The 12,319-nt window shown below is 36.7% G+C and overlaps 1 protein-coding gene across 2 annotated transcripts in view; it reads left to right on the top strand.

Moving 5' to 3' along the window:
• LOC143246537 (sorbin and SH3 domain-containing protein 1-like) overlaps window positions 1-12,319 on the top strand; it is a 106,076-nt gene that overhangs the window by 35,842 nt on the left and 57,915 nt on the right. For both annotated transcript variants that reach the window (XM_076493405.1, XM_076493406.1), the window contains exons 2-3: window positions 5,630-5,781; window positions 11,531-11,616. The gene's annotated coding sequence lies outside the window, so the exon portion shown is untranslated. The remainder of the gene's footprint in view (window positions 1-5,629; window positions 5,782-11,530; window positions 11,617-12,319) is intronic.

The following is a 12,319-nucleotide window of genomic DNA, read 5'->3' as shown; positions in this document are numbered from 1 at the left end:
AACATGTTTGAACAGTACTCTAACACACTAGAGAGATTTATCAAGCATCATACATCCTGCTCTGAAGAAATTCTACTACCGCTCAGATAGACAGTGTGAGTGACTCTTCCAAACTCTCAAATAAACATTTTACTTTAGAAAATTGTTCACTATCTCGTAGAGTAATGGTCACACCCCTCAGCTGGGTTTTTCAACCTGTAATGATCATTGTTAGTTGTGCAAACTAGTTGTTCCATGTACTACATCTACTGATACCAGTTGTTCTAATTGTGTAATAATTCACCACCTATTGTCCAATATTTAGCATCTTTGAGTGAAAGTTTTGTCGATAGCTCAGAAAGTTAGGGTTCGATACCCCTCCATTTCCATTAATCATACAATGAACAAATTTTTAATAATCGAGTGAAACCACACAGTGTAGTACGTGTATTTTATTGTGAACTACCTCGTGAGAGCTCAGTAAACAATGAATTGAACATCAAGTGAACATCCTAATCTGATAGTTATTCTCAGCTGTATTTTTCAGGAAGTGTTTTCGATGTCTTGCTCTAATATTAGAACTGTTTTGCATCTCTTGGCACTTTCTCATCTGATTCATCTCACCCAACCAAATCACTACTTTATAGTGTTTGTTTTCCTCAACAGTTGAATTGAGGTGATATTAAATGGCACTCTGAAATACCGTTGTTGTTTGTTATTAAACACAAAATTACGTGAATTGCCCACTTCAGCTATTAAAACCCGGTTTCTTGAGACATAAGGTTTGAAGACATGCCATTGTGCCAATGAGATGCCTGACACACCAATCTTAACCTTTGATTTCTTGTCTAGCCAACGCATGAAAACTTATCGGTGATATACAGTCTCATCTGATCAATGTGCTCCACTTACACACGACACTTGACCACAGTAGCTCGTTTGTGAATGGTAAACGTTGTAAAAGGATGAGATAAGAAACTTTCCAGCCACATCCAAGTTGCTTGTATATCATAAGTATGTGTCAAAGCCATACCTAATTCTGACATTGAACAAATTCATTACCTAACTCCTTTATTGCAACAGTTGTACCGCCATATTGTAGTCATTCCTAGGCGCTGATACATAAAATTGTACACATCAAGGGTGGACCATACATCCTGTCCACAGGGAGCTATATATTCCTACCGAATATAATGTATGACGAATGTTTATTCTGGTTGTTTCTGTAAGGATTAAAAATGTGCAAAAATGCAATAGAAATAAACAAGTGCGACACCTTGGTTGTCTCCAATATCTGCATTGACAAAAGTCTGAAGCTTGTTCCGCCTAAGAGCTGCACACACCATTAGTTGTAACACAGATTGAAAAACTACATTTCAGCAGCTTATAAGAATGGTAAAGTGATTCTTCCTGCACTTTCAGTTGTTTGCACAAGTGCTATAGGTTACACGTTTCCATGCTACTTACATCAATCAGTGATAACAAACATTTCACTTGGGTGTTTGGTAAAAAGTGCTTATATGGATCTGGTTTATTCAGTTGTTTTTTCCAGAATTCCTGAAGTTCTAAATGTGGATCACAACCACCAGTGGAATTTCTTACGACATGGTTTGTTACCATTATAGCACAAATGGCGTTAGCTCCCACATTACCTCCGGGTCAGAAGATTCAATGAAGAGAAAAATATCTCATCATATGGTGAGACAATCCATCAGAATTTCCGTGTTCCAAGGCGTACTCTTGGAATATCATGAACTAACATGAAATTATCCTTTCTAGAGTTTTAAAGTTCAATAGCCATTTCAGTAATGCGTAGTCCACAGAAATTATAAACTTTCTAACATTTAATACCAATACTGTTTGATGTGGATTATAACTCCAAGAATTTATTTCTTAACTGCAGTATCTGCATATAACATGTAACACACACACACAAATAATTTCGAGTTCTAAAAGCATTCTTAGGTTTACTTTCATCATCCAGTCTGCCTTACCAGTATACAGATGCAAGGCCTAAATTATTGACTCACTTGACAACTTTCAATGCATCTAGACTTTATCCACTTACATAAGTGAAAAGGTGTCAGTATGAGACATAGAATTCATATGTTTAAAGTCAACATGAAATCTTGACTACCATTTTACTTCCTTACAATCACTACAGAAGTCAGCCATACACTCTGCGTCCAATGCATCTAAGCACCGTGTACATCCTTCAAGGAATCTTCCACAATGGTTGTTTAACTTTACATGCATTGAATGTATCTACGTTATTATGAATTACTGAGGTATCAGAATTTAGTAGAAATACAGTAATAAAGTTTGAAATTAGCTTGAAACTGTAGTGATAGAAGTCTGAATTGGTTCTCTAAGTTCAAACCTTTAAGTCCATACATAATGAACGTTATTTACCTAAAAATGAGAAAGTAAAACACGTGTAACATCAACAGGTGCTGAGAAACAAAAACCTTCTGGTATCCCAATCACAGAATTGGTCAAACAAAGTAAAAAATAATGTAAACTGTTACTGTTTCATCGTTCTCAGTTAACGTTTGAAGAAATTCATGAACAACAGCTAACGTTTGTTTGTTTTTTAACTACGAAAGTGCAAAGTATCAAAATAACTTGCACAGCTATCCATAGCAACTAACTTTCAGCTAACTTAATAGATGTGGAACCAAAGAAAAGTGTTGAGCAATTGTTACATAGATCGTTGTTTACTTAATGACTATCAAACAGTTCCTGTTTATACACACGTGTGTGAGAAACTCTGTTGATATACTACGTGTCTGATATTACAGAGGCTCACGTGAACGGACCACTGGTGCAAACATCAGTGAAAATTAACTGAAAAAATTACTATATATTGTATAGATATTTAAACAAACCTTGAACAAATAGAATGATAACTATTAGTTGTAAAGGAAGTGCTATGAGGAATAGAATGATTTAAAAGTGAAGAAATCAAATAAGTAAAAATGCATATTTAAAGCAGCTTTATTTATATGGTTAAGACTTCTGTTAAAATAAATATCACTTTATTTATATTTTGAAAATATTCCTTACCCTTGGGAGTAAGCTGCATCCACAAGAGTACAATATATATATATTTATAACATTCATGGACTCACCAGACCACACAAACCACTGTGAAGACCCTCAATCATCCATGTTTTCTACACACTTAAGTTCATACTAAGAGGAAAGCTTCGTCAGTAATGGGTGCGCCATATTTCGGCCCCCCGCTAGTACAGCGGTACGTCTCCGGATTTACAACGTTAAATCAGGGGTTCGATTCCCCTTGGTGGGCTCAACAGATAGCCCAATGTGGCTTTGCTGTAAGAAAACACACAAACAAACACACATACGCACTATATTCTGGCAGTTATCCTTCCAAGTTCTGTGGCCACAAAGTAAAAGGATATTCAAAAATCTTTGCAGCATTTATAAAAAGTCAGATACGCAGAAGGGAGTTCTTCGAGACTCAACAACTCTCTCTAACAATCATTGCTCCTAAGTAACAAGTTTTAATTCCTGTTTATAAGCTTTTTAATTCCTAGTAAATACCTTCTTCTAAACTATTAAGTTTAATAATACAAAAGCTTAGAAAAACACAGGAAAATGCAATTGTCAGGAGAAAAACTGAATGTCCTACGAAGTAAAGCCTTCGGTTACGGAGCCAAAATTGCTTTTGTAGAATTGTTTGTTTGTTTTAGAATTTCGCGCAAAGCTACACGAGGGCTATCTGCGCTAGCCGTCCCTAATTTAGCAGTGTAAGACTAGTGGGAAGTCAGCTAGTCATCATCACTCACCGCCAACTCTTGGGCTGCTCTTTTACCAACGAATAGTGGGGTTGATCGTGACATTATAACGCCCCACGGCTGAAAGGACGAACATGTTTGGTGTGACTGGAATTCGAACCCGCGACTCTCAGATTAAGAGTCGAACGCCTTAACCCACTTGGCCATGCCAGGCCTCTTCTGTAGAATGACAAGAGGTTCCATAAGGAAATGTTATGCAATGTTAAGCTGTACTTTGACTGAGTTGTAAAAAATGAAAATGATTAAAAACAGTACATAACAATGTGAAATAACCTGCATTTATTTCACATGATGATGTGATGAAGGACAGTGGATATAATGATCTTCTAGAGGTTTCTCTGTAAATAGTATTAAGAAGAACCTACTCAAGCCTCCAGGGGCACAGCGGAATGTCCGTGATGGACAGACTATATATAGCCAGTTGTGGAGTTTTCTTCTTAACTGCAAATAAACAAAAAAACTAAAAAAACATAACATTGTATACAAACAATAATACTATCCTTTCCCAGGATATGTGTGATACCCCCGTGACTGTCAATCGTTTCCATAGAAAAATTAGGAAGGTTGGAACCTCAAGGTGTCATATGACCTACCAGTGGAAAAGATCACTGTGTAATTTTAAATGGTATACTCAACTTAACAGAAATATTTTCCAGGAGTAGGCATTCGTGATACCATAGGTGAATGATTAAGAACAATAGGTAACTATGATGAGAAAAATTTAGATGCTTTGTTAACCAAAATTCTGTGTTAAAGGTTCACACTCTTATGTGTAATAAGAAATGTGAAATATCTCTGTTGAATAAGGAATATAAAACACATCATATGCCTTCATACTTGTATTACAAATCACTAAACAAAGGAACTAAATCTGTAGTAATTGTATGTGTTAAGTCATTGTCACAATTAATAATGCTTTTGGCCATAAACCCCCAGTGAACTGACTTAAACATTTAATTTAGACCTAACTCTATGCACTAAGGAAAAGAAATTGCAAAAGAAACTTCATAACTGTAAAATATAAATATATTCAAATGTATTATTATTATTATAAATATTTAATATACTATATTAGATCGTTATTGATTCAATGTGAATATTTGTGTATAAATACCTCTTCCCAACGAATCTCCCCTCCCCAACGTTTCTGAACCTATCAGGATCAACTTGGCAGTCCTCCTTGGGGTGCACCAGGAGGGGTGTCTTAACCTTTACGACGTAGCCTCTCTACCAGGAGTGACAAAATGTTCCTGGAGAAACACCAAGGTTCGATTGGGTCTAAAAATACATTTTTAGGGTCGCTGAACCTAAACATGGCTACGGATTTTGTGTTCCCTGTCTCCCTCGGGATCTCTGAAACACCATGTTTGAAACTGTGTTTACACCCTCCCATTCAGAGATTTGCACAGTAAAATTTAGTGCGCATGCTCAAGGTTTTTTCCCGGTATGGACTCTTCTTGGAGTAGCAATAAAAGTAATTGGGGATAATGGATGAGTTTCATTGGAATATTGGGACGCCTGTGAATCATAAGGAAGCGTCCTTTACGCCCTATAACGGAGCTCAGATATTGTATGGTACTATGACTAAAGAAAAAGGAGAGATTCATAAGCGTGAACTTTTATTGCCTCGAAATTATCTTAGAGTTTACGTGTGTTTTCGTGTGTTTTCGTGTAACGACGTCTTCAAATGAATGAATAATTCATATTAACAGAGTATTCGAAAAATGCTTTTTTTTCTTGTCTGGTTTATAACTGAATTACATAACAGCTGCATGTGAACTGATGTTCCACGCTGATTTTAATATGTATAACTGAGTCACTGTTTACAGCTGACCAAGGCAGGTAAAGCCAGACTACAGGGAGTGAAAGAAGGTGATACTGTAAAGGCCATTAACGGATATGATGTAACATCACTTTCCCAGACTGAGACTCAAGAATTTATAAGAACCGGAAGTAAGAAGCTGACCTTGTTATTACAAAGGTTAGTGAAAACTTCCATGTTATTTAATAAGTGTATAGTTCTAAAGCCCTGTTATTTAATCAAGGATCCGATTCTAGAAACAAGGGGTATATAAACAACAACTGAACTTTACTGGAAACTTTGGAAACAAGGCTTAAGAATGACAACACCTAAAGATCAATGAATTATCTTCATCACCAAATATACCTTATGGGGGAATTTTTAAAATAAAATATCTGCTCTTTAATAAAAATGTGTATTAATGATCACAGTCGCAAAAACCAAGTGTCTGTCAGTCAGTCAGACGATCTCGCTCAATTTCTCCGGATTTCGTGAATCACACGAGTCAAATTCCACTTTCTCTTCCATAATACTTTTTCTTTTGATTCACTGTTTCCCTTTGACCTGAATTTAGTCTCTTATATGATGTAATTGACTCTAAGTTTCGGCACTTTTTTGCCCTATATATGTTTGATTTTAAGGGAATTACAGCAATAATGCAATCGATGCGATAAGAGAATAACTGTGCTCAATAGACGCTGGGACAAGGATGAAAGCTGGGAACAGACACTCTTTAGACAATGATCAAGGCTGGGAACAGACACTCTTTAGACAATGATCAAGGCTGAGAACAGACACTCTTCATGCAAGGCTGGTAACAGACACTCTTTAGACAAGGCTCATTGCTGGGAACAGACACTCTTCATGCAAGGCTGGTAACAGACACTCTTTAGACAAGGATTACTGCTGGGAACAGACACTCTTTAAACAAGGATTACTGCTGGGAACAGATACTCTTTAGACAAGGATCAATGCTGGGAACAGACACTCTTTAGACAAGGATCACTGCTGCGAACAGACACTCTTTAGACAAGACTCAAGGCTGGGAACACATACCCTCTAGACAAGGCTCAAGGTTGGGAACAGACAATCTTTAGACAAGGCTCACTGCTGGAAACAGACACTCTTTAAACAAGGCTCATTGCTGGGAACAGACACTCTTTAGACAAGGCTCATTGCTGGGAACAGACACTCTTCATGCAAGGCTGGTAACAGACACTCTTTAGACAAGGATTACTGCTGGGAACAGACACTCTTTAGACAAGGATCAATTCTGGAAACAGACACTCTTTAAACAAGGCTCATTGCTGGGAACGGACACTCTTTAGACAAGGCTCATTGCTGGGAACAGACACTCTTCATGCAAGGCTGGTAACAGACACTCTTTAGACAAGGATTACTGCTGGGAACAGACATTCGTTAGACAAGGATTACTGCTGCAAACAGACACTCTTTAGACAAGGCTCGTAACAGACATTCTTTAGACAAGGATTACTGCTGGAAACAGACACTCTTTAGATAAGGATCAATGCTGGGAACAGACACTCTTTAGACAAGGATCACTGCTGCGAACAGACACTCTTTAGACAAGACTCAAGGCTGGGAACACATACCCTCTAGACAAGGCTCAAGGTTGGGAACAGACACTCTTTAGACAAGGCTCAAGGTTGGGAACAGACAATCTTTAGACAAGGCTCACTGCTGGAAACAGACACTCTTTAAACAAGGCTCATTGCTGGGAACAGACACTCTTCATGCAAGGCTGGGAACAAACACTCTTTAGACAAGACTCACTGCTGGGAACAGACACTCTTTAGACAAGGATCAAGGCTGGGAACAGACACTTTTTAGACAAGGATCACTGCTGGGAACAGACACTCTTTAGACAAGACTCAAGGCTGGGAACACATACCCTCTAGACAAGGCTCAAGGCTGGGAACACATACCCTCTAGACAAGGCTCAATGCTGGGAACAGTCACTCTTTAGATAAGGCTGAATGCTGGTAACAGACACTCTTTAGACATTGCTTAAGGCTGAGAAAAGACACTCTTTAGGTGAAGGAGATAATATTCATAATAATTTTGGTTTCCGAAGCTAGAAGGTATATTTTTCTTATGTCAAAACTGTAAATGTATGTTGGAGGATTCAGATTTGATAGTCTTTGGTTTACTGACATTTTTGATGGGCTTTTATACTGTTTGTATAATAACTAGCCTGTGAAGATAAGAGTCGAAGTGCTTTTAAAACTCGCGACTCACATTACGATTCATATTTGAGTGTTAATTTGAGATTTTCTTATTTTATTACTCGAAATAATATAGTCTTTCAAAATTCGGAATGCACATCACCTTCAGATAACTTATGTTATTGTAGATAAGAAAAACATACCAATAAAAGTAGTGAAAAGCAAAAAGTGTCGTTTAACATATTTGGTACCAACAGGTTTTTCTTATGTTATGTAGTCGCGGTGAGTTTCAAGAAGTAAATATTACGGTGGCTCGAATTTAATACATCTCTTATTTTATTTCAAAAGGGAAACTAAAATTCTTAAATAATCTTGGCTGATAAAACTTAGATATACGGTGATATTATGACTCATTTTATTCAGTTTGAAAACAGTAGACAACTCTTTATTTCACCCATATTTCATTTGTTTTGTGTGTATTTGTGTGTTTTCTTACAGCAAAGCTACATCGGGCTATCTGCTGAATCCACCGAGATGAATCGAAATCCTGATGTTAGCGTTGTAAATCCGTAGATTTACTGTTGTACTAGCGGGGTACTCGTTTGTTAAGAGCACGGTTATAATAAATTTAACTTCTGTGAAACATACGTTTTTTTTTTTTAATTCACTCAATTTTATAATTATGAAGTTTTTTCAAGTACCGACCGTTTCAAGTATCTAAAAATAACAGTGATTAATCTTCAAGGATGAATCTTCAACACTACATGGTTGTCCTAAATAATATTTTCCTCAGTTAAGTTTGTTTGTTTTTTAATTTCGTACAAAGCTACATGAGGGCTATCTGCGTTAGCCCTCCCTAATTTAGCAGTGTAAGTATAGAGGGAAGCCAGGTAGTCATCACCACCCACCGCCAATTCTTTGGCTACTCTTTTACCAACGAAGAGTGGGATTGACCATCACATTATAACGCGGCCACGGCAGAAAGGGGGAGCATATTTGGTGTGACATGGATTTGAACCTGCGACTCGAGGATTAAGAGTCGAGTGCCTTGACCACCTGGCCTCCTCTGTTGAGTACGTAAGCGTTTTCAGTATTTCAGTACAAATGTACACTGGACTAACAATTATAGTTAAACATTTGAGCTCCTGTAAAGATGCTAAGCACCTGTTGGCGCTCTTCATATTGAGTAAACCATGAAGACGTGCTGGTTTCGAGCTAGCCGAAAGAGTTCTTTCAAGTATTGGAAGTGCATTGAAAGTTATAGAGAGTTTTATTGTTACTATCTTGGCATGAAAGGTATTATTATTTAGAGAAATAAAGAAAAAAAAATGTTTAATATTAAAACAGCTTTAGATTTGCCGAGTTGATTGAAAATTCTGATCTCGTAGATTCATTTGGAAGTTTGAATCAAATATTTTGCGAGTTGGAAAAAAAATGGATTACTTTAAATTGCTGATAATCCAAAGTCGTGGAAATATTTGTTATTTGTTAACGTCGTTAGTTTTTCAGTCCGGTCTGGTGAGGTGGTTAAAGCACACAATTTGTAATCAAAGGCTCGCGGGTTCGAAACACCGTCCTATTGAATAGGCTCTTTTTTTTTACATTGTGAGCGTATAACATCAATTGAAATTCCATTTATCGTTGTTCTCCGCTTTTAATCCTTCACGCTAACTTTAAACCTATCTGTATACATTTTAGTTATTATAAAAAAATAAATAAATTTGATTTTCGAATACCATTTATGATATGCAAATGTAATTACTACTGATGAAATAAGTTTAACATTGGCTGTTTGAAAGGCTAACGGTAGCCTTGTTTTTTTTTTTCATTCTGATCTTGCTTACATTTTAAAGGCCAATTATTAAGATATATAGAATTAATACGTAAATTAACAGGCCCAGCATAATCAGGTGGGTTAAGGCATTCGCCTCGAATTCGAATTCCCGTCGCACTAAACATGGTCGCCCTTTCAGCCGTGGGGGCGTTATAATGTTATGGCCCATCCCACTATTCGTTGGTAAAGGAGTAGCCCAAACGTTGTCGGTGGGTGATGATGACTAGCTCACTTCCTTCTAGTTTTCCAGGGCTAAATTAGAGACGCATAGCGCAGAAAGCCCTCGTGTAGCTTTGCACGAAATTCGACAAAACAAACAATAAAACACTTGGTAAAGTTTGCATCTCATATCTACAGCGTTATATATCAGTAAAGTGTGATTATTAATATATAAAAAGCTCATTTTTTGTGAAGTATAAATAATCAATAATCTTTTAGTTACACAAGTTATCTCACCTGAATGTAAAATAGAGGCAGCAAAATCTCATAAGCATTATTTTCAGCATCAAAGGATATTTTTAAAAAATTTTACACGCCTGGTATGGCCTAGTGGTTAAGACACTCAACTCGTAATCGGAGGGTCGCGGTTTCGCACCAAACATGCTCCTCCTTTCAGCTGTGGGGGCTTTATAATGTGACCGTCAATCCCACTATTTGTTGGTAAAAGAGTAGCTCAAGAGTTAGCGGTGGGTGGTGGTGATGACTAGCTGCCTTCTCTCTAGTCTTACATTGCTAAAATAGGGACGGCGTCCTTGAGTAACTTTACGCGAAATTGCAAAACAAACAAAATTTGTTACAAATAATGGTATTGAATAAGTTAACAAAACTGTAAAGTAATTTGTTGGCTTGGAAATTATATAGGTTATTATAGTTCGATATGCATGGAAGGTAATAAAGAAAGTCGTCCTTAACCTGAACCAAAAAGGAATTCATTTGGACAGTTTCAATTTAGGCGATGGCTTTGTATACGTCTGTGATACATAACCGTGACGTAAAGAACCCAAGCATTAAAGAAACATACAGCATGTTTTGCAAAATGAAAAAAAGCACACACGCACAGACATATTTATGTACCATACACAGCGTGTTCCTCACTGTGTTAGAAACACTCAACTGATAAAGAGGTGAGTTTTCTTGGAATAAGACCACGTCATTATTCCGCGAGACAAATGACACAAGCAGAGGTTGACAGTATAGCATCTTGTTAACAGATCTGTTTAATTTCAGAGAAACTGATAAAATGTAAACCATATCTGCTACACAAGCTTTTGGGTGTAGTTAGTTTGTGGACTTCAAGTGGTTATTATCTTCCAAATAAGATCTCTAACTACGCAGGCTCAAACTAGTTTTATCGCAGAGATTAAGTTATAACCGTATGAACTAGGCGTTTTATAGATAAAACATGGGGAAAAAGTAATAAATTAAACCTATGTATCTTAAGACGACTGGTATTAAAACTTTTATTAAAATAAACTAGAGAACAACGTTTCGACGTAATAAGTTCATCTTCAGGTTAACAAAGAGAGTTTGCAAATGTTAACCTGAAGATGACCTAAGAAAGGTCGAACCGTTGTTCTCTAGTTTATTTTAATAAAAGTTTTAATACCAGCCGTCTTAAGATATAGTTTTACTTAAAGTGGGTTTCTCGTCGTCACAAAATTAAAATCGTGGCAATATATAACAATCCGCAACTGACACCTCAGTAACTCTTTCACTTTCTAGAATATGTATTCAGTAGAGTTAAAACTAACTAAAAGTATTCTGAATATTCAGAAGAACATAATAGATAGATAGAATAATTTTAAGATGAAACCAGTTTCGTTTAGCAAACAAGTCATGCCACAAAAACTGGTCCGTTCTACATTCACGCTGCTTAGAAGAATAACCCGTCTTCTTTGTTTATTTGCAGAGAAGGAAACCGGCCTGTCAAGAATATGTTTAAGTCAAGTACAACGATAGCAGTGAACACAGAAAGCGACGTATCACGTAAGACAAGTAAGTCCGACTTTAAAGCTCTCGCTTCCTTTGTTGTAACTTTAGGCTTAGGACTCAGAAACACCAACTACACTTCCTTGGAGACAACGTAGCAACATCACCGGAGCCGTGCAGTTTTGTGTCAATGTTTTAAGAGACACTTATTAAACAGAGGTAGGCGTTTTAGTCCTATTTTCACAAGTACAAGTTTTTAGTTATAATTCTTTCACACTCGTAACTTCACCTGATGAAAGCAAACCTTCAGCTGTTTATAATATTTAAATGGCAAAAGAGAGAACAAATCACTATAAGGAAATTAAGACTTACAGTTAATATTGTTGGAACGTTTGCAAGTATATTCTGTAGACATTTATTAAAGCCATGTAGAAACAGTGTTAATTATGAATATTTCTCTATAACTTCCTAGGCCTAGTAGTTAATATATTCAGACAGTGAATCCGGGGCTCATAGTTCGTAGCCCGTTGTTATAGAAAGCTTGCCTCGAACTTTAAGATGTAGGCGAGATGGTTAAACTCGAATAGACAAAAGTTGACGGTGTATTGATGTTGATGAGTCTATCAGCTCAAAATTAGAACCTTTCATTAGATTACGTTTTGATATACACTATAACTTTCAATGGTCTCGTTTGAATGACATTGATTTATATTTTGACACGCCGGATCTGATTTTTTGTGTGTGTTCTGAAATATGTGAGAGTATTATG

Source organism: Tachypleus tridentatus, chromosome 3, assembly GCF_004210375.1.
Source record: "Tachypleus tridentatus isolate NWPU-2018 chromosome 3, ASM421037v1, whole genome shotgun sequence".
NCBI lineage: Eukaryota > Metazoa > Arthropoda > Merostomata > Xiphosura > Limulidae > Tachypleus > Tachypleus tridentatus.
This window is presented reverse-complemented; position numbering and strand designations above follow the sequence as displayed.